General features: G+C 41.6%; 3 pseudogenes; 2 read left to right on the top strand and 1 right to left on the bottom strand.

The window, feature by feature from the left end:
• Window positions 1–1,303: 1,303 nt before the first annotated feature.
• Window positions 1,304–1,865, bottom strand: LOC147463874 (mitochondrial adenine nucleotide transporter ADNT1 pseudogene; annotated as a pseudogene).
• A 665-nt stretch (window positions 1,866–2,530) lies between these two features.
• Window positions 2,531–8,415, top strand: LOC147463873 (V-type proton ATPase subunit E3-like; annotated as a pseudogene).
• A 60-nt stretch (window positions 8,416–8,475) lies between these two features.
• Window positions 8,476–9,760, top strand: LOC147463872 (monothiol glutaredoxin-S17-like; annotated as a pseudogene).
• Window positions 9,761–26,292: the final 16,532 nt, after the last annotated feature.

The following is a 26,292-nucleotide window of genomic DNA, read 5'->3' as shown; positions in this document are numbered from 1 at the left end:
AACTTAGGTTTTTTTTTTAAACCCCTCCCCCTCTCTTTGTCTCTCCTCGCTCTCTCTCAATCTCTTAAAAAAAAAGTCTTTGAAAGAGCTCGCGTCGGTGTGGAATTTTGTTTAGAGAGATTGAGAGAGATGGAGGGGAAAGAGAGAGAGAGGAGGAGGGGATCATATATGGGCAGGGAAGGCTGGAAGGGAAGAGGCTGAGGAGGTGGAGATTGTGCATGCTGTAGGATCAACATATATGTGCTGTCGTGCACCATGCGACCTTGTACTCTGTCACAAGGAGAGCTTCTGGATGTTGATGCAGCCCGACCTAATCTCTTGTCGCACAATCATTTTTGGTGTTGCGGCTTGAGTAGGTTTTCCCCAACCCAATTAAGCATCGAATGTGAAGAATTGTCGTGACTGTTGAAGTAGCACGCGCTCCTGCGAAGCAAGATTTCAAAACTTCTGTTGGAGATGGGTAGAGGCAGCAAAAGGAGACCTTCGGAGTGGCGTCGCTGCTAAATCACACTTCTCTCTCTTTATCTCTCTCTCTCTCTCTCTCTCTCTCTCTCTCTCTCTCTCTCTCTCTCGATATGAAAGCACCAGACTAGCGCACACCCACACTTATCTATTGGGTCGTTTCTCTTTTTATTACGTAGATACTTTGTAGATTATTCCAGCCAAGATACTTGAAGTAGTACTACCTCACGACACGAAGCAAAACTATGCAAGAATTGATCTTTGCCTGCCCTGACCAGAACCAAGAAGCATGGGCTAACCGTCCCACCACCCGCAGCTTTTTGTTTGAGGCTTAAAAAGCCCCCAACAAAAAAATGGACTAGCCTTCTCCTTCCGTGGACTTCTAGTGCGGCATGAACGTGAGAGCAGCTGGTTTCACCGGCCGCAGACTTTGTACTCTTTAGTCGTCTACTTGCAGAGGCATGGACCCAGTTCATCTTGTAGACCATAAGAGCACCTGTGGCTTTTTCCTTGCAGAGCACAACCACACTTTGAGATCCGTCCGCGAAGGGCCACAAAAGCTCCTCTACGCATGTCTTTGCTACCGCCTCTTTACGTGTTCTTATGGCAGCTACCGACTCCTGCAATTGGTAGCCCTAATGGCTTCAACGAATGGTAGCTCGTGCAATTGGCGGTATCTTTCTTGATTTTCAGTATTAAAAGAGTAAAAGTGATTGCCCCCCCGCTACTAGCACACACCCGGACTTATCATTTAAATTTTCCTTCTTTAAAAAATTAGAGACTCTTAAAAATTAGTACTACGGCCAATGTGCTTTCAAATCGTTTGTCCATTTACAATTGCTTAATCTGATATTTGGAATTTGACTCCAAGAAGATCCTTCATCACCTCATATGTCACAAACGCCAAAGCAATAGAAGGAACAACCTTGACAGAATTGGGAATCAGGCCTTTATACAAGGCTCCAAAGCCTTCATTGTGAACAGTCTTCCAATCAATCATCCCAGTGTACTGAACCGGTGCCTTTATTTGACCATCCGCAATGATGACAGAGGAGGCATCCTTCTATCCCACCATCTGCATCTTCCTCAGTACCACATCAAGTGGATATGCCACGGTCTGGCCCACTGTACGTGCTACTACTCCACATCCAATTTTTGTAAGGACGTTCAAATCAACATTCTTTTCTAGCTTGCTTGCTATGTTCCTCTTCAACAACCAGTCTTTGAGTGATTCATATACCGCAATATTCAAACCCACATACGGATGACACCAATAACAAACAGCAACCAACCTTTGTAGACCGCTAATGGTCCTTCCTCTTTCATTATCATTGACGCTCCATGGACATTCCTCGATAGCGCATTGGTGAATCCTCTGTCTGCACTGTAAGCCTATCTCGAACCATGTCCGGTGATTGCCAGTAATTTAGGGTACAAAAGAGCTCTCTCCCTCTCTCTCTCTCTCTCTCTCTCTCTCTCTCTCTCTCTCTCTCTCTCTCTCTCATTTTGTTTTTTAAAGAAGGAGCATTAACACCCTTAAGATGAACATTTCTCCTTACAAAAAGGCAAGATAGACAAAAATTACACCAAAAATTACAAGGTAAAATAGTTACAACAAAGAACACATTTTGATACCCAAGTGCAGACATCGTATTATTTATTCAAAACCAAAAATCGGACAGAAGACATGCTCGGACGAAGTAGCTTGCTGAGTTAGTGAGGGTGGCCTGCGCCACCCATGCCTTCCTGTGCCCTTCTTCTTGTACCCTTTCTTGTAACGGTGATTTCTTTTCTTGGCCCACAACTCGGCCTCCTCACCTCCTTCTACCCCAGCCGCTAATTTGCGCCCCACTTCCTCCGCCTCAGCATTAGCAATGCTGCTCATGTATGCACGAGCATCACCATCACTATCACCAACATCACTATCACTATCGCCCTCCTTTCTCTCTCTCTCTCTCTCTCTCTCTCTCTCTCTCTCTCTCTCTCTCTCTCTCTCTCTGAGTCGAAAAAAAAAAACTCTCTGAAAGAGCGTGCTCTTTCAAAGAGTTTTTTTTTTGACTGGTTCGACAACGTAGAAGAGATCGTGTGGGTTTAAGCCAAGATGAACGATGCAGAGGTCTCCAAGAAAGTGCAACAGATGGTCCGCTTCATCAAACAGGAAGCGGAAGAGAAAGCTAATGAAATTGCTGTTTCTGCTGAAGAGGAATTCAACATTGAAAAGCTTCAAATTGTTGAAGCAGAGAAGCGAAAAATAAAGCAGGAATATGAACGCAAAAAGAAGCTGAAGGAGTACGAGCGGAAGTGCGACGGGAGAGAGAGTGCGAGAAGAAGAGCACGATGATATGGTGAACTTGCTCTACTGTAATGTGTAGAGCATAGTGAGTTCTTATTAGGTTTTTACAAAAGAATATGTGTACATACCTGGCGGCCCGCCCACTTACCTGGGCGACCACATTGGGCTTTATACCCCAACAACCTCCCACTTAAAGTCCAATGTGGTACTTTAAGTGTGAGAGAAGCTACTATACAAGCTAACATACAAGAGATGTACTACCCTACACCTAACTGCTTGTGAAAATGCGCAAAGATCTCTGAGGGAAGTCCTTTTGTAAGTAGATCAGCAGGATTTTCTGTGGTGTGAACTTTGACAAGCTGATGTTGCTTATCCTCGAGCATTTCCCTGATGAAATGATACTTCACATCCACATGCTTTGTCTTTGAGTGATAAACTGGATTGCGAGCCAATTGTATAGCACTTTGACTATCACAATATAACACATGCATCTCTTCTTTGATTCCCAAATCTGTTACTAGTCGATTAAGCCAAATTGATTCTTTGCATGCCTTTGATGCTGCAACATATTCAGCCTCTGTAGTAGACTGAGTAACACAATCTTGTAATCTAGAACGCCATGATACTGCTCCACCAGCCAATGTAAAGACATACCCTGACGTAGACCTTCGGTTGTCTAAGTCACCTGCATAATCTGAGTCTGTAAAACCCTTTACACTTAACTCCTGACTCACATAGCATATACGCATACTCTTTGTAGCTTTCAGGTATCTCAATATTCCTTTCACTGCCTCCCAATGTTTCTTGCCTAGGTTTGACATGTATCGACTTACTACTCCCACTGCAAATGCAATGTCTGGGCGAGTAGCAATCATTGCATACATCAAACTACCCACTGCAGACGCATATGGAATCTTATCCATTTCAGCCTTTTCTTCCTCAGACAAAGGACAATCTTGTTTGCTAAGTTTCACATATGGTGGCAATGGAACACTCAGTGCCTTTCCCTTCTCCATATTGAAAAGTTGCAAAACCTTGTCAATATACTCTATTTGAGATAACCAAATCAAATTCTTTGATCTGTCTCTCTCAATGCGCATACCAAGTATATGACTTGCCTCACCCATGTCTTTCATGTCAAAAGATTTTGCCATCTTTGACTTCAAAGCTGAAATTTCTTCCAAGTGCTTGCCAGCAATCAACATGTCATCCACATACAAAATAAGGATCAGCCAACTACCATCCTTAGCCTTCTTTGTATATAGACAGTGATCGAACTCACTACGTTTGTAGCCTTGAGAAAGCATAAACTTGTGGAATTTATGGTACCATGCCCTCGGTGATTGTTTTAAGCCATAAAGACTCTTTAACAACTGGCATACCCAATCTTCCTTGCCTTTCTCAACAAACCCTTCTAGCTGCTGCATGTAAATTTCCACATCTAAATCACCATGCAAGAACGCTGTCTTGACATCCATTTGGTGCAACACCAAATCTAATATGGCAACCAATGCAAGAAAGCATCTCAATGTAGTCATCTTGACCACCGGAGAGAAGACTTCATCAAAGTGAATGCCTTGTTCTTGCTTAAAGCCCTTGGCAACAAGCCTTGCTTTGTACTTTGGCTGACTATCATGAGCGGTGATCTTATACCTGTAAACCCATTTACAAGGTAGAGCCTTTTTGCCCTGTGGTAATTTAACTAGCTTCCATGTCTTGTTTTTATGCAGAGCTGTCATCTCTGACTGCATGGCCAATTGCCAATTCTCGGAGTCCTTCATTTGCACTGCTTCCTTGTAACATGAAGGCTCATTGCAATCAGTCAACATGACATAGTTCATAGATGGAACAAACCTATCAGGAGGTCGCGTGACACGTCCAGATCTACGCACAATAGGTGGCTCAGGCTCAGCCACAACTTGTGGTTCCACTCTATCCTGTCCTTGCTCCTCTTGAGCCCTGACATTTTGTCTTGCACGTGCAGGTCCATCTTCTTGGAAGACAACTCTTCTAATCTCCTCAACCCTCTCTGGTTTAGAATGATATTTGGATTCATTAAAGTGAACATCATTGCTGCGGACAACCTTTCTGGATTCGGGATCCCAAAGTCTGTACCCCATCTACCATAGCCTAGAAAGATGCACTTTCTACTCTTTGGCTCAAGTTTGTTCCTAAATTCCTTTGGAACGTGAGTATATGCCTCACAGCCAAAGACTCTGAGATGCTTGTATGAGGGCATTTTGCCTGACCATACCATCTTTGGCACTGAATCCTTCTGCAAAACCTTGCTAGGAGATCTATTTACAAGATGAACAGCTGTTGATACAACTTCAGCCCAAAACCCATTTGGCAGTTGTGCATTAGACAACATACTTCTGACCTTCTCTTGTATGGTCCTATTCATCCTCTCAGCAACACCATTTTGAGGAGGATTGTAAGGAGCAGTAAGTTCACGTTTTATACCTTTTGACTCACAAAAGTCCTGAAAGGCCTTTGAAACATACTCTCCACCATTGTCAGTGCGTAAGCATTTAAGCTTCTTGCCACTCTGATTCTCCACAAGTGTCACAAACATTTTGAAAACACTAAACGCTTCATCCTTGTGCTTGAGAAAGTAAACCCATACTTTCCTCGAGTAATCATCTATAAATGTCATAAAGTAAGAAGCTCCCCCTAGAGATAGGTTAGGCATAGGTCCACACAAATCACTATGAACAAGTGCCAACTGTGTATCTCTTCTACTGCTTCTATGCTTATGTGGCTGCTGTGTTTGCTTACCATACAGACAATGTTCACAGAATTCAAAATCATTAAATGAAAAGCCAGGCAAATAACCAGAACGAGACAAGATTTCCATTCCCTTCTTGGACATATGTCCTAACCGGCTATGCCACAAAGAAACGTTCGGCTGCTCGGTTACATTGATTACATTTTTACAGACATTTGATACATAAATCATGTAAAGTCCTCCAGACTTTATTCCATGTGCTACTGTCATAAAACCCTTGGATATCTTCCACATGTTCTGTCCAAAAGTGGTGACGTAGCCAGCATCATCAAGTAAACCTGTGCTGATCAAGCTCTTTGAAATTGTGGGAACATGTCTCACATTCTTCAGTGTGAAAGAAGAGCCATTTTGAAACTTCAATTGAACATCTCCAACACCTAAGATCTCACATGTCTGCCCGTTGCCTAGCCGAACATGATCTTTAGTGGTCACATAAGAGGTAAACCACTCCTTGTTTGGAGACACATGAAGTGATGCCCCTGAGTCTATAATCCAGTCACTCAGTGCATTTCCATCAGATGCTGTAAGAAGAGCTGAGTCCATTGTATTCTTCAAGAAGTAGATGTCTCCTGACACTAGACTATCATCCTCTGCAACAGTGTTTGTCACATTTATTTATTGAATCTTCATTGAGGACTTGTTCTTCTCACCATGGTCTTCAGCTTTCTCTTTGCCTTTTTCTGCTTTCCATTCTCTGCAGTCTCTTTTCATGTGACCCTTCTTGCCACAATGGTAGCATTCTATGTCACTCTTGCCTTTAGCACTGCGGGACTTGCTACGAGACTGATTCCTCTTTCCACCTTTGTACTTTTCTTTGGTCCTTCCCCTGACAACTAAGGCTGTTCCTTTGCCTTTGTCCATTGTCTTTCTATTGGTTTCTTCAGTAAGCAGACTTCCTTCTACACCTGCTATGTTCAAACCATCTGGAGGTGCAGAATTACTCAAAGCTGTGCGAAAAGTGTCCCAACTTTCCGGCAATGTGATCAACAGGAACATAGCTCTAACAGGTTCATCAAACTTGACACCTTGAGCTGACAACTGACTATAGATTGTGTTGAATTCATTCAGATGATTGGACATAGGTGTCCCTTCTGTCATCTTCAAGTCAACAAGCTTCTTAAGCCAGTATACCTGTGAAGCTGCACTCTGCTTCTCATAAAGATCACTCAGCTTTAACCATGCTTGATAAGCCGACATCTCGTCTGCTAAATTGAAGTAAACGCTTTTTGCCAAAGTCAGCATAATGGTAGAAAGTGCTAATTCATCCATTTCGCTCCATTCATTTTCGTCCATATCTTCTGGTTTTATCCCCTTGAGATTTATAGGTTTTATCTGCTTCTTTTGTACCAACACGTGCCAAATCTGCTTCTTCCACAATGGGAAATTGGTTCCATCCATTTTCTTGATATTGTAAAGAACAGTGTCATGTGATCCAGCCATAGCTACGCTTCACAGTAGTTTGCTTTTCTGGGGAAAATTCGGCAGATTTTCCCCTGTAAACTGACCTCTGAACCAATATCAACATGTCAAATGAACCAAGAAAGCTTCAGATTCTGCAGATGCGCCCGTGTCGTATGTGACACGCCTCCAAGAACTGTGAGCCATCCTTCGATGTGTAAACAACCACAAATCAACACTCTGGGAGTGTCGATATCCTCAGCACCTACAGTCGTAGGCCGAAAAACCCAAATTTGCAGAGTCGGATCTGCACCCGCTGAGACCACGTAGTCGAAAATGGCCTGCACAGAACTTTGTCGAAGCCGAACGGTGGCCGAGATGACCTCAGAATGAAATTCTGAGCACGCCAAGCCCTACGTGGCCTCCCACAAGATTTGGGGCCGTGTCTTTGCCTGTTGAATTTCACTCCAATATGAGCTGGTGACTCTAGCCTCCTGCAGTGCTGCCCCGAGCCTCGATCTGAGCTCTGATACGAGTTGAAGGAGTACGAGCGGAAGTGCGACGCGAGAGAGAGTGCGAGAAGAAGAGCACGACGATATGGTGAGCTCGCTCTACTGTAATGTGTAGAGCATAGTGAGTTCTTATTAGGTTTTTACAAAAGAATATGTGTACATACCTGGCGGCCCGCCCACTTACCTGGGTGACCACATTGGGCTTTATACCCCAACAGAAGCAGTTAGAGATACGCAAGAGAATAGATTATTTCATGCAACTGAATGCTTCTCGCTTGAAAGTTCTACAAGCACAAGACGATCTTGTGCAAGGCATGAAAGAGGCTGCTGAGAAGCAATTGGCATCTGTCAATCATCATCATCACAGCTATAGAAAGCTTTTGAAAGACCTGATTGTTCAGGCTTTACTTCGATTAAAAGAGCCATCTTTATTGTCCCTCTGTCGGGAAAGTGACGTGGATCACATCTGCGAGGTCTTAGAGGATGCAAAGAATGAGTACATGGAGAAGGCCAATGTTTGACCATGTGCACATTCATGTGGATAATCAAAAGTTTTTACCTCCTGCACATGATCCCAAGAGGCCTGGACACTCTTGCATCAAAAGATGGGCGCATTGTTTGTGAGAATACGCTGGATGCCAGGCTAGGAGTGATCTTTAAGCAGAAGCTTCCTGAGATTCGGAGGCGCTTATTTGGTGGGATAGGGGCCTAATTCCTGATGGTTTTGGCCAAAAGATGAGTTTTGCCTCTTCATGCTTTGCAATAGAGATCATTTGGCCTTGTTGAAGCTACTTTCTCTTTGGTTTCGTCAGTTAGCCGAATCGAGTTAATAAAAGGAAGCATTTGTATTAGTTGTTTTTTTGCTTCTTCATTCGAGGGCGATAAGGTTTCGTGATACTGGAAGGGATCATAATCAATTGAAGTCTCCATTGCAAGAACTTCATTCTTAAACAAGTTCATTTTTTCAAAGAGAGAGAGAGAGAGAGAGGAGGGCGATTCTGAGAAGTCCACGGAGCTGGAAGATGGCTGCAGCACTCAAGGATTCACGTAGCAAAGCGGAGCTGGATGAGGTATTGCAGTAGAAGGGCTTGGCTGCTCTTCATTTTTGGGCGTCATGGTGTCCCGCCTTTGCTTTGACAATCCCACCGTCCACTTCTTCAAATTAAGGTTGAAGCACCAGAGACACAGGATTTCTCAGAGGCTTACAATGTCTTAGCTGTTCCCTTCTTTGTTTTGTTCAAGAATGGCGTCTTGGTAAATAAATTGGAGGGCGCCAACCCAACTGAATTGGCTCAAAAGGTATCTGAGCTTACAGGCCCTAGAGGTGGTTAGAAGAAGACATCAGAAATAGAGGAAATTAAGATGAATGGTTATGTGATGTCTACAAATGACTTAGAGGCATGCATGCAAGGGTGAGCTTTTGCAAGAAAAGCTAAAGAGTCTTGTTGCCTCCAAGCTAGTAATGTTAGAAGAAGACATCAGAAATAGAGGAAATTAGATGCAAGTAAGATGAATGGTTATGTTATGTCTGCAAATGACTCAGAGGCAGGCATGAAAGGGTGAGCTTTTGCAAGAAAAGCTAAAGAGTCTTGTTGCCTCCAAGCTAGTAATGTTGTTCATGAAGGGCTCACTGAATGAGCCAAGGTGTGGATCACTCAATGAGCCAAGGTGTGGATTCAGCCGCAAGGTTTTGACTCACTCAATGAGCCAAGGTGTGGATTCAGCCGCAAGGCGTCGATATTGACTCACTCAATGAGCCAAGGTGTGGATTCAGCCGCAAGGTTTTAGAGATTCTGCAAGATACTGGCGTCGAAATTGGAAGCTTTGATATTCTAGAGAATGAGGCGATCAGGCAAGGTCTCAAATATTTTTCTAACTGGCCAACATACCCTCAATTGTATATTGCTGGTGAATTCATCGGTGGCTGTGATATTGTCGCTAAGATACTAGGATGTAGAAGAGCGGGGAACTGAAGGAGTTACTGATGGAGAAAGGCGTGGTCCATAAAGAAAGTCTTGAAAGTAGACTAAAGTGTTTGATAAATTCATCGCCCGCTACGCTTTTCATGAAAGGTTCTTCTAATGCGGTGCGTTGTGGCTTCAACTCCAAGGTGGTGAGCATACTACAAGAGGAGGGTATATCTTTTGGTACCTTTGATATTCTTAGTGATAATGAGGTTTGAGAAGGTATGAAGAAGTATGTCAACTGGCCGACTTATCCACAACTTGGTGAACTAATAGGAGGGTGCGACATATCATCCTGGAGCTAACAGCAAGCGGTGAGCTGAAGGCAGCAGAGCTCTCATAATTGGTAAAACCTTCATGAATTTGTGCAAAATTTACACATTGAAGTACCCAATATATTATAGAATTCTTGCAATTCATTGGACCTTGTAACTGTGGCTTTTTTTTCATATGTTTATTGTGCAATATTTGAGAATTGTGGTCTCTCAAGCATTTGAATCGTCCGTGTTAATGCCTGATCTGTCAGGGCATTCAGGGTATTCAGGATATTATATTTTGAACTGTAACTAAGACCTTTAACTTTTGAACCTTAGGGATATGTGGACATTAGTACTTATATTTTTGGGTAGTTGTGAATGTGCCTTATGGTATCTGATGGCGTGAGGCAGTTTTGGGATAGCTGTCGATGCAGTTCTCTCTCTCCTACTCTCGTACTGCTGTTTTTACTCTGTGATTGGGTGATGATGATGAATATACTATGATGGCAGTCTCTTTTCCTCTTCCTTATGGTGTTCTTTGCTTATTTACTTTGCAGTACTGTGTACGAATACTCAGTTTACTGTTCCTGATTCCTGTAAACTGCATGTTTCCTGCATTGAATACCTGTTAGGGTTGTGTGCCCCTAACATTTGGCGATCCTGCTGTGCGTGTCCTAATCGACATGGGAGAGAATTACAGTAATCTCAAAGCAAAACAATGAGTCGGTTATGATGCGAAGTTTCTTTCTCGTGCTCTAACCGCCACTTTCTCTCTAAAGCGGTTCTTGCAACTAGTTCAAATTCACAGCCTGAAGCATATGGCACTCAAGAATTCAAGAGGTTCTTGACATGTTAGTCGACCTCGACCACCTGCAGGAATTCTTGAATTGTGTAACCCCGCAGGAAGTGTCTGAGGAACATACATCAAAGTTATTGGAGGATTTCTTCCCGAATCTGCTAGGGGAAATCAAAATTACAATTGTTGACAAGTTGCAAGTGTTTATAGGGGTTCTTGACAGTTTCTGTGCAGACAGTTTTTGTGCAGTCTACAGTTTTCATTTTGCAGTTTGCAGTTCAACTGTTTACATATTGCAGATTATAGCATTCTAGTTTGCAAAATGCAGTTTCAATTTTTCAGTTTGCAGAATGCAGTTTCAGTCTTTCAGTTTACATACTACAGTTTCAGGTATTTCAATTTGCAATGCAGTTTAAGCAGTTTCAGGGTTTAAAGAGGTACAAATTCTCTCTATTCTTTTGATGGGTGATTAATGGCAAAGAAGAAGAAGAAAAAGTGTGCTATTTGTCAAAAAGATGGGCACTGTGCAAAGCAATGTCCTTACATGTGTAAGTCTTGTCAAAAGGAAGATGTATGTGTCAAATACTGTATGCATAAACTGTGCAAGAAGTTGTATCGAATCGTCAGATCTTTTCGAGATGCATCAGATCATGAGGAGCTATGTGATGCACAAGAGGATTTGGATGATTTTTCTAATCTGCTTGACAAGGCGGAAGACTAGCATGAAGGTCGTGAAGGAAAAAGAAGAAAGTCGTGCTCTAGTATGCGCAGGATACAGGTGTTACAAGAAGCAATTGAAGGCTTGACAGAGAAGTATGAAGATCAGTTTCAGGAGGAAGACGAAAGTGATGATGAGTGGGGAGTTACAACACCAATGTTTCCCTTGGTTGGGAAAAATCAGGTACAATCATGTTTAACTTCTCCAAATGCACTTGGTGTAAGTCTGAAATCAATGAAAGAAGTTCAAGCACAAAGCCAACCTGAAGAAGTCAAGAAGGTGATGTTGGAAAGGGCAGAAGAAAAGGAGCATCCTGAGAGCCAAAGAAGCCAAAAGGAGCACTTAGTATCCCAAAACCACACTCCAAATAGACTCAAGGGTTTGCACAATGTTGAAGTACCAATAGTTTTTCAGGCACCTGTAGTTTCAAAAACTGAAGTTTCAAAGCCTGAATTTGAATTTTCAGTACTTGAAGTTTTTCAACCTGATTTTGATGTTCTTGAATATGGGATCAAAGTTGTAGATACTTAGATTATTGAAGAGAAGAAGTTGATTCAGGAAGGAGAGTTTGTTCAATGCAAGGGAGATATAGTCCAAAAGATGATGAAGGAAGAAGGAGGAAGCCAGGAGCAACTCATGAACCAAAGGAGCCAAGAGGATTGCCAGCTATCCCCAAACCTCACATCGAAGAGACTCACCTCTTTGCAGGAAGAGAAGGAAAGTTTCCCAAAAGAAGAATTACTGATTGAGAAGAAGGGAATACAAATGGGATTGAGCAAGAGAAGCCACCAATATCCCATACAAACCTATATACCAACATTTGACATCAATCTTGAAGATGTTGAAATTCAGGGAGACATCAGATTTCAGTGTAATGCAGTGGAAGATCCGAAGATAGATAAAGACATAATGTGTGCTACTGATGAGGATGATGTGATGAATTAGTTTTTGATGAATCTTGATGAGGAGTATTCGACAGGTGACAGTGCGAAAGGTGTTTGTGTTGATGGAGAAGAGTTTTTTAGTGTTTTGAAGACCGAAAGCCAATTTCCAAGAGCGGATATGAATTATTCAGGTTGCGAAGACAAGGATCTTCAATTTCAGGTCCTTGAATTACAAGTTTTGATATCGAAGGTTCTCGATTTGCAGAGTTGTAGAATTCAGGTCCCTGATCCGCAAAAAACTGATTTGCAAAGGAGTTCAGTACCTGAATTTGCTGAATATCGAAGTCTTGCTATTTCTCAAGCAGAGATGATCAACAATCTCTCATTAGAGTTGGATAATGAGAGGCATTCAAGTATGGTTGCGGCAAATGAAGCGCTTCTCAAAATCAGTCAACTTCAAGAAGAGAAGGCATCATTGATGGTGGAGATTTCTTAGGTTCAAACTGAAGCCGACTTGCATATTTCTTACTGTTATGAAGTTCATGCTGCTCTTAAGCAAGTTGTTTTGAACAAGGATAATCAAATTGAGGACTTGAAGCTTCAACTTTCTCAAATCAAGAATGTGGAGTTTTCTTCAAATCTTGATGTTACAGAAGGTTTCTTGAATGATGATGTTGTTATCAATGATCTTTATGATGTTGGTGCTTTTACAAATTCAGTCATGGATATTGGAAGTCCATTTTTTTTCAATGAAGTTCATTTTACTGATGATATTCTTGATGATTTATACCAAGTTTCTAATGTCAATGGTTTTGTTGATGCTGAGGAGATGGTTTTGGTTGATGATTACGCAAGTATTTTGCAAGTTCCTGATGATGGTGAAGTTGGTTTTCTTGAAGATGGTTCTACATTTCTATGTGATGTTGTTGATGGAGGAGATGATGTTGATATTCTTATATCTCATTGGTTTTATGCCTTCATGCTTTATGACATAAGGGAAGTTTTTCAAGGAGCAGAAGTTAAAAGTTTTCAGTTTCAGGGAGATATTACTTATTGGACAGTTTTGCAGCTACAAAGTGGATTTCTTTCTATTTTCAAGGAGAAATGTGAGCAAGCCATCTTGGTGGTGTTTTCTATGTGTAAATAAGAGTTCACTTTGTTATTTTTAAGCCTTGAATCAAATCAGTTTGATGAAGAAGCAAATCAATTTTGGTTTTTCTTGAATCAAGATTTTCAAGGAAATCAATTGTTTTGGCATGCGGAGTCTAATCAGGTCTTCAAGTGTTGCATCTACATGCAGAGATATTGGATGTGTTCAAGAGACAATGTCTAATGGTTGCAAAGTTTACATCCTACCTTGAATATTTCTTCATTCTTCTTGAAGGGAAAGCTGAAGATGAACCTGAACTTGAACGTAAACCTGCTATTGAATTTGGATATGTATTTGAATATGAAAATGGGCCTAAAGACCTGAAATCACTTGAAGAAGAGGAGATTTTTCTACTTTGTAGAAGGTATCTCAATTCAGTAAATGTGGAGAAAATGAAGACTGAAGTGATGGAGTACATGAAGGGAGTTTGGGAGAAAATGAAAGTCATGGTGTATGATGTGGTGAGTAAACCATATCAGATGTTTGCAGAGGAGGAGATGAAGGAGGAAAACTTGTTTTTGGAGAAGAAAAATACTGAACTGAAGCAGCGGTACACAAACCTGAAAGGGCAGTTTGAGGAACTGAAGATGCAGCTGTAGCAACAAGGAGGCCAACAATCTGAGCATGTGTTTGTGAATAAAAATTCTGAAGTGTTTGCAGGAACTGATGTGGCAGTAGGAGTTCAAGAGTATATTACTGAAGACACAGGAAAAGGTGCAGCTGTAGGACAGGCTAAAGATGTTGCAGAGGAGGACACAGAAGCTGCAGGAGGAATTCACAACTTAAATGATCCAGTGCAAATGATTGTGGATGAGAAACTGTGTCAGGAGACTAAAAGTACTAAGGAGGCAGTTACAGTTCAGGTGGATGTAGAGGTTGAAGAACTTGACAAGGAAACTCCAAATGCAGTAGCAGTTTCACAACAGACTGAATTCAAGGATCAGCTGGTGGATGAATTTTTTGATCAAGGGATATTGTGGGTTCTCACAATGTTTGAGAAACATTGCCCACCAGGTGTGCCAAGTGTTAGTGCCTGATCTGTCAAGGCATTCAGGGTATTCAGGATATTATATTTTGAACTGTGACTAAGACCTTTAACTTTTGAACCTTAGGGATATGTGGACATTAGTAATTATATTTTTGGGTAGTTGTGAATGTGCCTTATGGTATCTGATGGCGTGAGGCAGTTTTTAGATCACTGTCGATGCAGTTCTCTCTCTCCTGATCTCGTACTGCTGTTTTTACTCTGTGATTGGGTGATGATGATGAATATACTATGATGGCAGTCTCTTTTCCTCTTCCTTATGGTGCTCTTTGCTTATTTACTTTGTAGTATGGTGTACGAATACTCGGTTTACTGTTCCTGATTCCTGTAAACTGCATGTTTCCTGCATTGAATACCTGTTAGGGTTGTGTGTCCCTAACAATCCGACTTAGTGAGGCAGCTTGTTACTTGCAGGTTGTGGATTTTTGCCATACTGTTGAACTTTATAGCTCATTTCAATTCATGCAGGCTATTGGCACGCCCCAGAGAGAGAGAGAGAGAGAGAGAGAGAGAGAGAGAGAGAGAGAGAGAGAGAGAGAGAGAGAGAGAGAGAGAGAGAGAGAGAGAGAGAGAGAGAGAGAGAGAGAGAGAGAGAGAGAGAGAGAGAGAGAGAGAGCTCGGGGGGTTCATTTTGTGTAAAACTACCATATCACCTGCGTTCAAGACATGTTTGTAAACCCCTTATCTGTGAATTTTTTAAGGAATATAATATACCCTTTTCTTTTAAAATCTGTAAGTTTTTTTCAAATTTGAAAAAATAATGCCCTTCTGTATATATATTTATGTAAGTTTCAAGAACTTTAAATACCCTTCTGTTGAACTCACGTGATAGGTTTACATTTTTATTAGGTGACCTCCCCGGGGGGGGGGGGGGGGGGGGGGGAAGAGAGAGAGAGAGAGAGAGAGAGAGAGAGAGAGAGAGAGAGAGAGAGAGAGAGAGAGAGAGAGAGAGAGAGAGAAGCGAGGGTTTCTGTGTGTGATGTTGCAGCCATCCCATCGCATCAGCACTTTCCTCTCTCGCCGGCAAGCTGTGTAAAGGTACCTCGCCATCACCACTACCTCTCTCTTCTTGTCCATTCAGGTGCTTTTTGGTACAGGCCGTCCAATGCTCGGCTGTATCATGCAACCTTGTTACTACAGTATGGGGTATTGTACGTGCAAGTGTTAGCTTCGATCGCTCAACCCCACCCAATCCCAATTTGTCTTCTTGCCATCGATTGGAATCTTGCCCCTGGTCTAGTGTGTGACTGCTCTGCGTTTTGCATGAGTTGGTGAATAGATGAGCAAGAAAGTGCCCAAGGCCCAACTCAAAACCACTCTCGAGCCTGACCCCAAGCCCAAGCCCAAGCCCAGAGGTGGCGCTTATATCCTCTATAGGGTCTCCTCCAGCCTGGCTCCCATCTTGCAAACCTCGGAGACCCCGAGGCCTGATGCCGTCAAGAGAGTATGGGACTACATCAAGGCTCACAAGCTCCAGAGTAGTACTGAGAAATTGCATATCTTATGTGATCATCCCCTTAAAGAGGCATTTGGGCGAGACAATGTTAAGGTGTTAGAAGTGTTCAAGTACTTGAGTCCCCACTTGTCAGCACATTTTCTTGCTGACGCTATCAGGCTGTTGGCCTCTCATCTCTCATGATCGATTCAACGCAAAATATGGTCCGCAAGAATTGGTTAATGTGATGTAGCTCCAAGGAGATGAAGCAGCATTGCAGCGGAAATCAAGTAGTAAATCATGCAATTAGGAAGCTAGAGCTAATTGGCCATCCGATATTGGGAAGAAGCAAGAGGCATGAGCACGAGCTTGCACTACTATGTTATGATTCCTACAGCTGCCAATATTTCAGCTGACTACAAGTAGTAGTACTAGCACCAGTGTACAACATTCAAAGAGCATAATAATTCATTGCTTAATAGATATGATGCTGATCACTCCACTGCAAAATTGCAAAAAACTCTCTTCTAAAAGATCTTCTCACAAACAATCGGCCATAGAGCGTATGATAAGGCCTATGATAGAATGGAATGGGAGTTCATACTTCAAAGTCTATATGATATGGGTTTGGACAGAAACTTTTTCACATTCCTTTTTGGGAATGTGTCAACTAGAATTTCAATTAATGGTACTCTTACAGATGTTACTCCATTGCATAAATCCATAAGACAAGGGTGCCCACTTTCTCCTTTGCTCTATGCTATCTCATCCGATAACTTGGATTGGTATGTTAAAGTTTTTATGCAGTAGGGCAAACTCACTGCCATAGACATACCTGGCTCTATGAAGCAAATGTGCCTCCAAAAGTTTGTTGATCATACCAATGCAATTTCGAGGAATGATGTAAATGCAATTGAAAATTATAGAGCTTGTCGCACTGTCTTGCAAGTGGCTCTATTATTAACCATGCTAAAAGTCTGGTTTGATGGAGCTGTCTGCTTTGTCTAAGCCAGTTTTCATTGCGTTGGGGGGGAAAAATGCCCATGATGCCTGCTAACTGGTGTTTTAAGTCGAGCCATTATCTAATAGTTTATAGTTTGGCTTCTTTTTGATGTGCCATATCCGTACAACAGGCTAGTCATCAGCATTGATAAAGTCACGTTGTAAATATTCACTTTTTAGCAAGACAATTCGAATGATCAAAAGATCCAGGCCAATTAAAATTGTGAGTGGAGGTCTGAATACTACAATAGTTAATAGGAGTTTTGGTTATGACTTGAAAAGTAATGGTGTTCCAAGGATCCTCTATCCTCTTAACTAAAAAAGAGAGAGTGAGAGGATCCTATGAAAGTGTTCATCAAAACCTTTTGTAGGAACCAATGGAAAAAAGAACATTGAATATCTTATCACTTTTTTTTTGGATTTTTAACTAGTTTTACACTAAAATCCTCCAAGTTTAGCCAGTGAAAACTCTTTTTGTTGTAGGTGCATCAATATATAAGAAACAATAAATATTATGTTGATGATAAAATTTACTATATTATATACAAACACTTGCTCGGGTTTGTCTTTGCTCGGAAAACCTCGCTCGGTGTGTGGTAAGACTCATGGCATTAGGGAGATCTACTTGAGGCGGCATGTCTGCCATCTTTGAAATCAACTTCCCTTTTGCAAAATTGTCTCCATATGTCTTATATGTTTTCGGATCTCTGACAATGAGGTAATGAAATCCCTCTTCATCTCAAAACCTATCTCCATCATCATATACTTGAACTATTTGCACTCCTATGGCCGGATTTTCTTCGGTACATACACTTTTAAGTTCCATGTGCATTCGATTCTTCTAAAGATGGTCATATACCTTGGTGCCCAATCCACACTCCTGGAAGTGTTGCCTTCTTCAACTTGTCTTGATTGATGAGCTACAATGTTTTGGTCAGCCTTAAAGTAAAGAGATTGGTCTGAAGAGGTGTCAGTCTCACTGCTCTCTTTTATGAGTGGATCTAGGGGATCTAAACCTGCTTTATTCATGCTCTCTTCTATTGACACTAGGATGGCTTGGTCTACACTTGCTCTATGATCTCTCTGAAGATACTTTCCTGATCTTACATAAATATATTTATCACTATTTCAACAATCAACCAAAACCCTATACCTCACAAGTCCATTTGCAGTCTTCCTTGGTTGTTGCCTTGCTTTTTGGATAACATGGATGCATGTACACAAAATTAAACAGTTTGTCTCTTGGTCCTTTGAGTGCTTGTCCAAAACTTCCTTCAGAATCTTCATTGAAATTTACAAGAATTGCAAAAAAAATCTAAAATTTAGGTCAGAATTGTGAAAATTCAAGCCCTAACTTCCATAAGGTCTTTAAGTGTGATTATGGAGTCTATTTAACTCAACCAAGGTATTTCTAAAAACCTTGCAAGATGGCCTATGTGTTGGTATGGTCACAACCTAAACCTGAGCATGGTGGTAGTGATCGCAATAGCTACGCCATTGGTAAGCTTTTTCAACATAGTCGATTCATGCCGATTGGCCACTATCTAGTGAGTCTATATACACCTTGTATGAAGTGTTCGGACAATTTTTGGCCTCTGTTTCACCTTCGTTCCATAATTAGAGCTTGGGTTTTAGTTCTTGGGCAGTTTATAGGACTTTTCCCCTATCCAAATTGGATATGAAGTGTATATTTGGGATCCTTGGGCTGCTAGGGGTCAATTAGCACCACTTTTGCCAGATTTAGCCATGTATGTGTCGGTCACTTGGTAAATTTTGAAAATTTGATGCTTCCTGTAGCTAGGGTTTCCTCTGTGGAGTCTTTTGCCCTTATGTTAGACCTAATTTGATGAGATTTGGTCAGTCTAATGACACAAAAGCTTCAATTGTGGCCACTTAAGCCAATTTTGGCTCAACCTGACAATCTGTAGATCTGTTGGACTTGGGATAAGTGGATTCTTATTGTACAGAGGATGAGGATCCAGATGGGAAACTTCTTTTGTGAAAATGGGCCAAGTGGCAAAGACCACGATCATTGGTAAGCTTTTTGGACCTGAATGGTTTTTTATGGATTCCCCACTTCTTGTGCTACTCAATGACACCCTGCACCACTGAAAATCACCACTTAAAACTAGTTCAGATGAGTTGGTTCTCCAACCTTGCCATAAATGAAAATTTGTTCTTTTGGCACATTTGATGGCTTCAAAAATCAGCCAAAGCTTCCATATTAGTCCTTTTAAGGTAGATGCAAGTGCAGAAGCAAGAATTTCTCAATTCGCACTTGTAATTCTCTAGTTATGCACATTTCTTGCCTGTTCAGTCACCTTAACCTCTCAAAACTTGCAATCTAGCACTCAAAAGCAACTTTGATTGATCTATGCAACACCAAAATTAAGGCTTAATCTAAATATTGCTCCCATCTCTAACCTAGAACAATAAAGTAAGAAAAACATACAAAAATAGTAAAATGAAGTGGTAGCGGGGTAAAAGATAGCGGAAGTTTTGACTCTAATCACAAATCACCATAACCAACACAAACTACAACAAGGCGCAAACGTGGACTCAATGCACAATGCACTAAAACAAACAACTAGGGTCATCCTAACCTATATGGTAACCAAAGGAGGACACTCGATTCCTCAGTCTACTTGAGAGTTCAGCATGCCTCATTGACTCTCCCACCTAAAGATGAATGTAATGAGTTGTAACACTTAGGCACTAGATAATTAAGAATCTCACTGCAACTTCCTTCGCTAGTGTAAGTCATACGTCCCTGTCAACGACATCAATGTTGAAGGCCGTTATGATTGGACGTAGTAGCTAGCAAGAACTCAAACTAACATAAATATGTCAATCCGAGGGTGTAACTGACCTGAATAGTGCATGGAAACTTTGAATGCAATGTCCTAACAACAATACACTCAGGAGAAAGGTGTCACTCTCAAGCCAGGAAGCAACTAATGGGATAATGCCTAAGTCTCCTACATGGTCTATTTATCACTCAAATGGTCGTTACGGTGTCTTGAACTCCAAATGGCATGAAACTAGATATTAGGGGCCTCTAGACTATGGGCAACACGTTCCTAACAACCAAACCTGTAAAGTTATCATCCAGTGGGTGAGCAACCATGACCGTTTCCATCTCTTACCTTCACCAAAAATGACAAATGAGGGTTTTTTTTGGAATCTAATACGGCCTACTTACCTCTGTCCATGCTTAGTTTCACTTAAAACACCATTAATAACTCATAATGAGAAAACTCACGAGGCAACCTAGAGCTAAAACCACTCATTGCATCGCACACACACACACACACACACTCAAACACAACACACAAGACACGTTCAAGATGCCAAGAGTGAGAGAAAGCAACACGAGAAGTTTTATTAGCAATGCTCACCCATTTAAAGAGTAGTGAACGTGCCATTGTAGGCATACTCTTCACCACATAAGACAAATAGTTATCCGATCCCTAATAATTACAAAAGTTTGGCTTATATACCCTTGGTTAAAATTGGGTATTGGCTTGAAAGAGATAATTATTACAAAAATGTGGTGGACTAGGCTATCTAGACTCTCGTTAAGTAAAAAGATAAGTTTTCAATAAGACCAAATTCTACCCAAATTTATGAATTACAATGTTGGCTTCAGGCAAAAATGGATAAATATGTAAATGGATTTTGTTGACCAGTAGGATTTGGCGTGAGATGGTCCTCTACTTCAACAATACTGGTACTTGAATCATCAATATCTCTCTCCCCTATCTCCCCCTCATCCACTCCCCCTCATCCAATGTAATAGGTGGGAGAGGGTTGAAGATGATCTCCACTTCATTAGTGGAAAAAATGGTTCTTCCCCAAGGTGTTACAGGAACTACAAACAAAAGTTTTGGTTGATGGATCGATGGAATATAGATGATCTATAGAAGAGAAGTTCAAAGTGAGTGACATTGGCATTATGTATCAAGAAAATAAGGGTAAATAATGTTTACAGTCACCCTCTCTCACAATTCCATGGAAAAACTAAGTTGTCATACCTCCTCGTGTGATACACACTAGAGTCCACCATGTAGATTCCATTCTCATGTCGTCTAGACAAATTTTCAAACCACTTGCACTCAAAGATGAAGGTACAAAAGGTTCTAAATGGACCTTTAATAAAATTGCAACGCTTGTGTGGCAATAGCCTTGCCTGCTCCTTGCTCCTCTTGGTTGTTATCTATCCATCATGATTAGCCACAACTCTTGTATTTTATTGGATAGATCTTAGAAAGTTCGCACCCAATTTTGTGGCACAATTGCTACACCTCGGTGTCCATGGTTCTTCTCATGAGCAACCTCTCCTGGACTCTATGGTTGGGAAAGAGCCATCGTCTTGTAACTGAACACACCTTTCTCATTCTTCTTCTTTATCTTCTTGGTCTTTGACCTTGCAATAGCCACAAAATTGAGGTTACTTTTTGGGCTTTCAAAATTGACCTTTTCGCTCACTTTAGGATGCAGACATGCCATGAATTTATCCAGCTTGAAATAATCCCCATTAGCCAACTACATGGCTACTGCTAATTCTGCCCAACATTCTTTAAAAAGATCCAAAAATAAATTGAACTCTTCACCTACATCTTGCTTGAGTGCCTTCAGTTTTGCATCCATCTTGATTGGGGATGCCTCCTTTTGTGAAAGTCCTGCAGAAAACGCGCCCGTAGTGCCAACCAAGCATGCCTCGACTTACCTTCCTTCAAAGCTTCATACCATATCTCAGAAGTTTTCCTCCCATCACCAAAGGGAATGTTTGCATTTTGCTATCCTTGTTTGGCATACGTAGTGATAGCATATACAACTCAAAATCCAACATCCACTTGTCAAGATTCTCCTCGCTTTTGAAAAATCAGTTCGTAGCTTCAATCGCCATGATTTCCAACGCAAAAAACTTCACTTCCTGTCAAGTTGGGAGAAATCAGTGTACTCCTCAATGGGGGCATCAAAAGATGGAGAGGGGGAACGGGGGAACACACCCAACACACACCCAAAGGCCTGCCTATAGCTTAGGGTCTCCACAACACCTCTGCCCTCTCAAAAACACCTTCAAAAGATACAATTTGTACTAGTAGACCACTAGTTGCTCACTTTCCAATGCTCATACACTCCACAAGACCACAACAAAAATCACACCCATTTCCACAGTCCTTCTCAACCCTTACACATGCAGACATCTACTCGATATCACTCTCTCACACAAAGCACTAGCGGTCCGTGGGGCACACACATCCACATTGCCGGCAATGCGGGATAACACAAGAGCAGGTGAAAGAGAAGGGAAAAGGCTGAAAAATATTGAATTGATTACACTTCAAGATACATTGTTTTCTCATATTAAACTGATCACTTAATGTGGGAGAATAAACGGGAACAAGGGTTAAGATATAGACATGTGCTTATAGATCTATCTTAACACGGGGCCAATGGTAAAGGGGCCCAAATGAGAGATGGTTGATCAAAGAGAAAGGCTAACCAATGGAGCATAATACCTTAGGGTTAGATTCATTGACGACCTCTAATAATGTGTGTAAAAGTCCTTTGACCTTAGGTAAGCTAGGGCTCAGCTTAAGGCGGGACCTCGACCCAGCTCCAGGTGCTTGTCCTGCTTGATGACTAAGGTGCTTGAGGTGCTTGATGATTGAGATGCTTGACATGCTTGAGATGCTAGGTTGCACTTGAGTTGAGAACCCAACCCAAGCTTAATGTGCTTAAGGGCCAAGCTTGTGGTGGGAACTGGGCCTATGCATGAGGGGATGAGGTGTCAAAAGGTCAAGATTCAATCCCTACAAGGAAGGGGCAAGCCCTACAAGAGGGGGGATGAGAGAGAACACCCACACACTCACACAAGGCATGCATGGTACAAAGAAAGCAAAAGGGACATTTGTCAAGTTCCTCCTCATGTTGCCCTCATGGTGTGCTTGAAGCCTATTGGTTGGCCACCCAAGAGGTCCAATGATAATTTAGGAGATTTAATTAATTGATTTTACAGTTATCAAGTCCTCTCTCTCAAAGGGGAAAGGGGGACACCTGTCCCAAGGCTACCCTTGCTGCTTGTAATGCCTCCTGCTTGTAATTGGCTAGGCCTAGAGGGGTCCAATGAGCTTCAAGCATGAGCTACAAGGGGGGGTCGACCCAAGAAAGCTAGGGGGTTTCTTAGGGGGTATACTCACCCACACACACTCACAAACACTTTCATTGTGTGTGATTCAAAGTGCAAGAGATCCCTCTCCTACTCGAAGCAAGTAGAGGCTGAGAGCCTCTTGGCTATGGAGTGCAAATCCAACCAAGAGCCATGCTTCAATGCTTAAGCTTTCCATCTCCTTCTTCTTCATTACTATGCTATTATGTATGCTAACAACAAGAGTTATGATAAGTGAGGAACTAATTCTTTCTCCTATGAAATGTTTCTTCTTCCTCTTCCCTACCCTCATTACCTACTAGCTCTCTCCACCTTCGAAGGTGTTTGAGGTCTTGGGATAGTTAAGTCTTTCTTCAAGTTTATGTTATGCTTGTGGTGCATGAAGCTTTCGATCTTCATTGCATCACGTAGGTTACAAGGAACACAAAGATTGTATTGTAACAAGTCTCTCTTAATGGGACAAATCATAATACAAATGCCTATTGGAGGGGGGTCCACATAAATCCGGTCCTCAGCAGTTGTCGTGTTCTCTAAATATCTCTCTTGCAAAAGTATTGTTCATGCCAAGTTAATAAATTGCTATGATTATGTTGCTATCTTTAATTATGTTCACCCGCTATGCTCACAAAGTCATTTCTCAAAAGTACTCTCATTAATTTCCGGTAGTCTCAAGTTAAACATGCCAATTTCATTACATTGGTATCAAAGAATTTGGTTTCTCTTTTCTTGCTTAAGAAGAGAGGTCCTTAAGTAGCCTATAAATGGTTGATGTTGTTAATTATATTAGGGTAAGTGGAACTTGGATCTATTATTGGTTTTGTTTAGCCCACTATGTGGGATATGGTGCATACCTCGGGAGCTTTGGACTTAATAATGGAGTCTTTTTAGACTTGCCTATGGCTTTACCATTATTGAGCCATAAGAAGTCCGAAAGGAGCTAGCCCTCAACAACTCTGCTATGTTAGACCTACTCCTCTACTCTCTATAATTAACCACTTTAAGCCATGGATGTAGATACTTAAGAGCCTATTTTCAAAGGCTAAGAGGAGTGGCAACTAAGGTTTTAAATTGCCAAAGAATACATTAAGTAAAGACATAAAATTTGAACATGGCTGACAATAATCAAGAGAGTAGAATGAACATTGATAGCTTTGATTCTGCACATGAAAGTTATCTCGTCACTAGGTTGCAGCAAGCTATGGGCAACCCTCCTTTGCAAGCCAAAAGTTACTCAACAACTTCGTGCTTATGGAATTTCCCTTCCTCTCCAAGAGGAGAGAGAGCTTAGGAGGCCTCTTGAAGAGACACCCAAAAATTCAAAGAGCAAGAAAGCAATGAAAGTTTAAGTTCCTCTAAAGATGTGGCTCCATGAAGACAGTGGTCTTGACGATCGCCCACTCCTCCCAAGGGGAAAAGATCAACACATAGTCCTTCTCCTTGTCACTCTGAAAGGGAAGAGATGAAACAAAGGAAGAAAAGGGTTGGCAAGAGGTCACCCTCTTCTCCTTCTTCTTCACCTTCCTCCTCTTCTGATGAAAGCTATGGCTATTCTCCTAGAGAATACAAGAGGGGAGGACATTGCAAATCATTTCTTGCATGGAAAAGGTCACAAAAGCTTAAGAAGTTCAAGGAGGGAGGAAAGAGTATCTCTTTTCTCACCTATGATGGCACCTTTGGTGCTACCGACAAAGTGTTGGCCTTCATCCAGCAATTTGATGCGGCCTTTGGAGACGAGGGCTTCAAAGAGTCCTCCAAGCTACACCATGTAGCTATGCACTTCCAAAAATAAGCTCGTCAATGGTTTTCTAGCCTTCGTGGCAATGGTGAAGCCCCAAAGACATGGAAAACTCTACGAGTTTTCATCATGAAGCAATTCCTTTCAAGCGATGTAAAGGACAAAGTGCTTACCGAATGGCACAGCTTAAAGCTTCTCTCCCATGAGTCTATCCACAAATATGTAGACAAGTTTTGGGATTTACATCTCAAGGCTACTGTCCTTCAAAAGATAGACTTTGTCGAGCAAAGGCAGCAATTCTATGCGGGATTACCTGAAGAGATGGCCAAATACATCAACTCTCAACCGCCTAGCACTATTAGCAAAGTAAGCCATCACATCATGGTTGCTTCATGCATCAATTTCCATCAAGGGGCTAGACGTAATGTCAAGCCCATGGAGAACAAAGACAAAAATTATGCAAAGGGGAAAACCAATGTTCAAAATTCTTCCCAATGCACTTCCAACAACAACAACAACAATTGGTCTAAGGAGAAGGGAGTTTACAAAGTTAAAACAAACTTTCTATTGAAGAGCTTGAAGCTTTTTGCAAGGACCATAAGTTTTTCAAGTGTGGGGAGCAAGGACATTGCTATCGTTCTTGCCCCAAGAAGAATACTTGCAATGAGACTCCTAGGGCTTCCACCATCAAAGCTCCAAAAGAGGATGCTCATTGCAAAGGATCATCACTTTCCTATGCTTGGGGAAAGATAAGGGAGCATGATGCCTTTATCTTGTTTGACCTTGGCTCTACTCACAACTTCATATCAACGGAGTTGGCCACCAAGTTGGGCATTTAAGCTTTCGAGATCGGAGATATTGTAATGGTTGACACAACTTTCAAGGGACAATAGGCCTCCGTAACTCCCTTGATTGGGAAGTTGAGGCTTCATGTCCAAAGCTATGTCGAAAAAGAAGACTTCTTCATCTCTCCTCTCCAACATGAGGATGCTATCCTAGGGGCGCCATGGTTTGACCGCATGGCTGCCAACATGAAGCTCCTTGAAAGGAGAATCTACTTCACCTATAGGGGAAAGAACATGTATATAGATGCTACTGATCGTGGTCGCACTATTTCACTTGTAAATCCTCTTTCTTTTTATAAGTCAATGAAGAGCTCAATTTTTGCATACATGATTTTTGTCAAAGAGTCTGTAAAAGATCCTAATGTTTCATCAAATGTAAATGGTAGGAATCAAGAAGATTTAGACTTGTCTAATTTTCTAAAAGGATTCCAAGAGGTGTTCATCAATGATATCCCTATGGACTTACCTCCAAAACAAGGGGGTGATGACCATCGCACTGAGCTCCTTCCAGGAAGCTCACCACCTAACAAGCCTCCTTATCGAGTCTCACAAGATCAACAAGAGGAGATCATGAGGCAAGTACAAGAGCTGGTAGACAAAGGGATGGTGAGGCCTAGTTCCTCTCTCTTTTGTTCTCTAGTCCTTTTAGTGCAAAAGAAAGATGGTACACACCATATGTGTGTGGACTATTGAGCACTAAACCATATCACTATCAAAAACAGATTTCCCGTGCCTCGGGTAGAAGATCTATCCGATAAGCTACAAGGCTCTACCTACTTTAGTAGGATTGACCTTAAGAGTGGATATCATCAAATAAGGATAGTGGATGAAGA

The sequence above is a fragment of the Adiantum capillus-veneris genome, chromosome 2, assembly GCF_014529385.1.
Source record: "Adiantum capillus-veneris isolate H3 chromosome 2, ASM1452938v2, whole genome shotgun sequence".
Lineage (NCBI taxonomy): Eukaryota > Viridiplantae > Streptophyta > Polypodiopsida > Polypodiales > Pteridaceae > Adiantum > Adiantum capillus-veneris.
The sequence above is the reverse complement of the archived record's forward strand: the minus strand, read 5'-3'. Positions and strand labels throughout refer to the sequence as shown.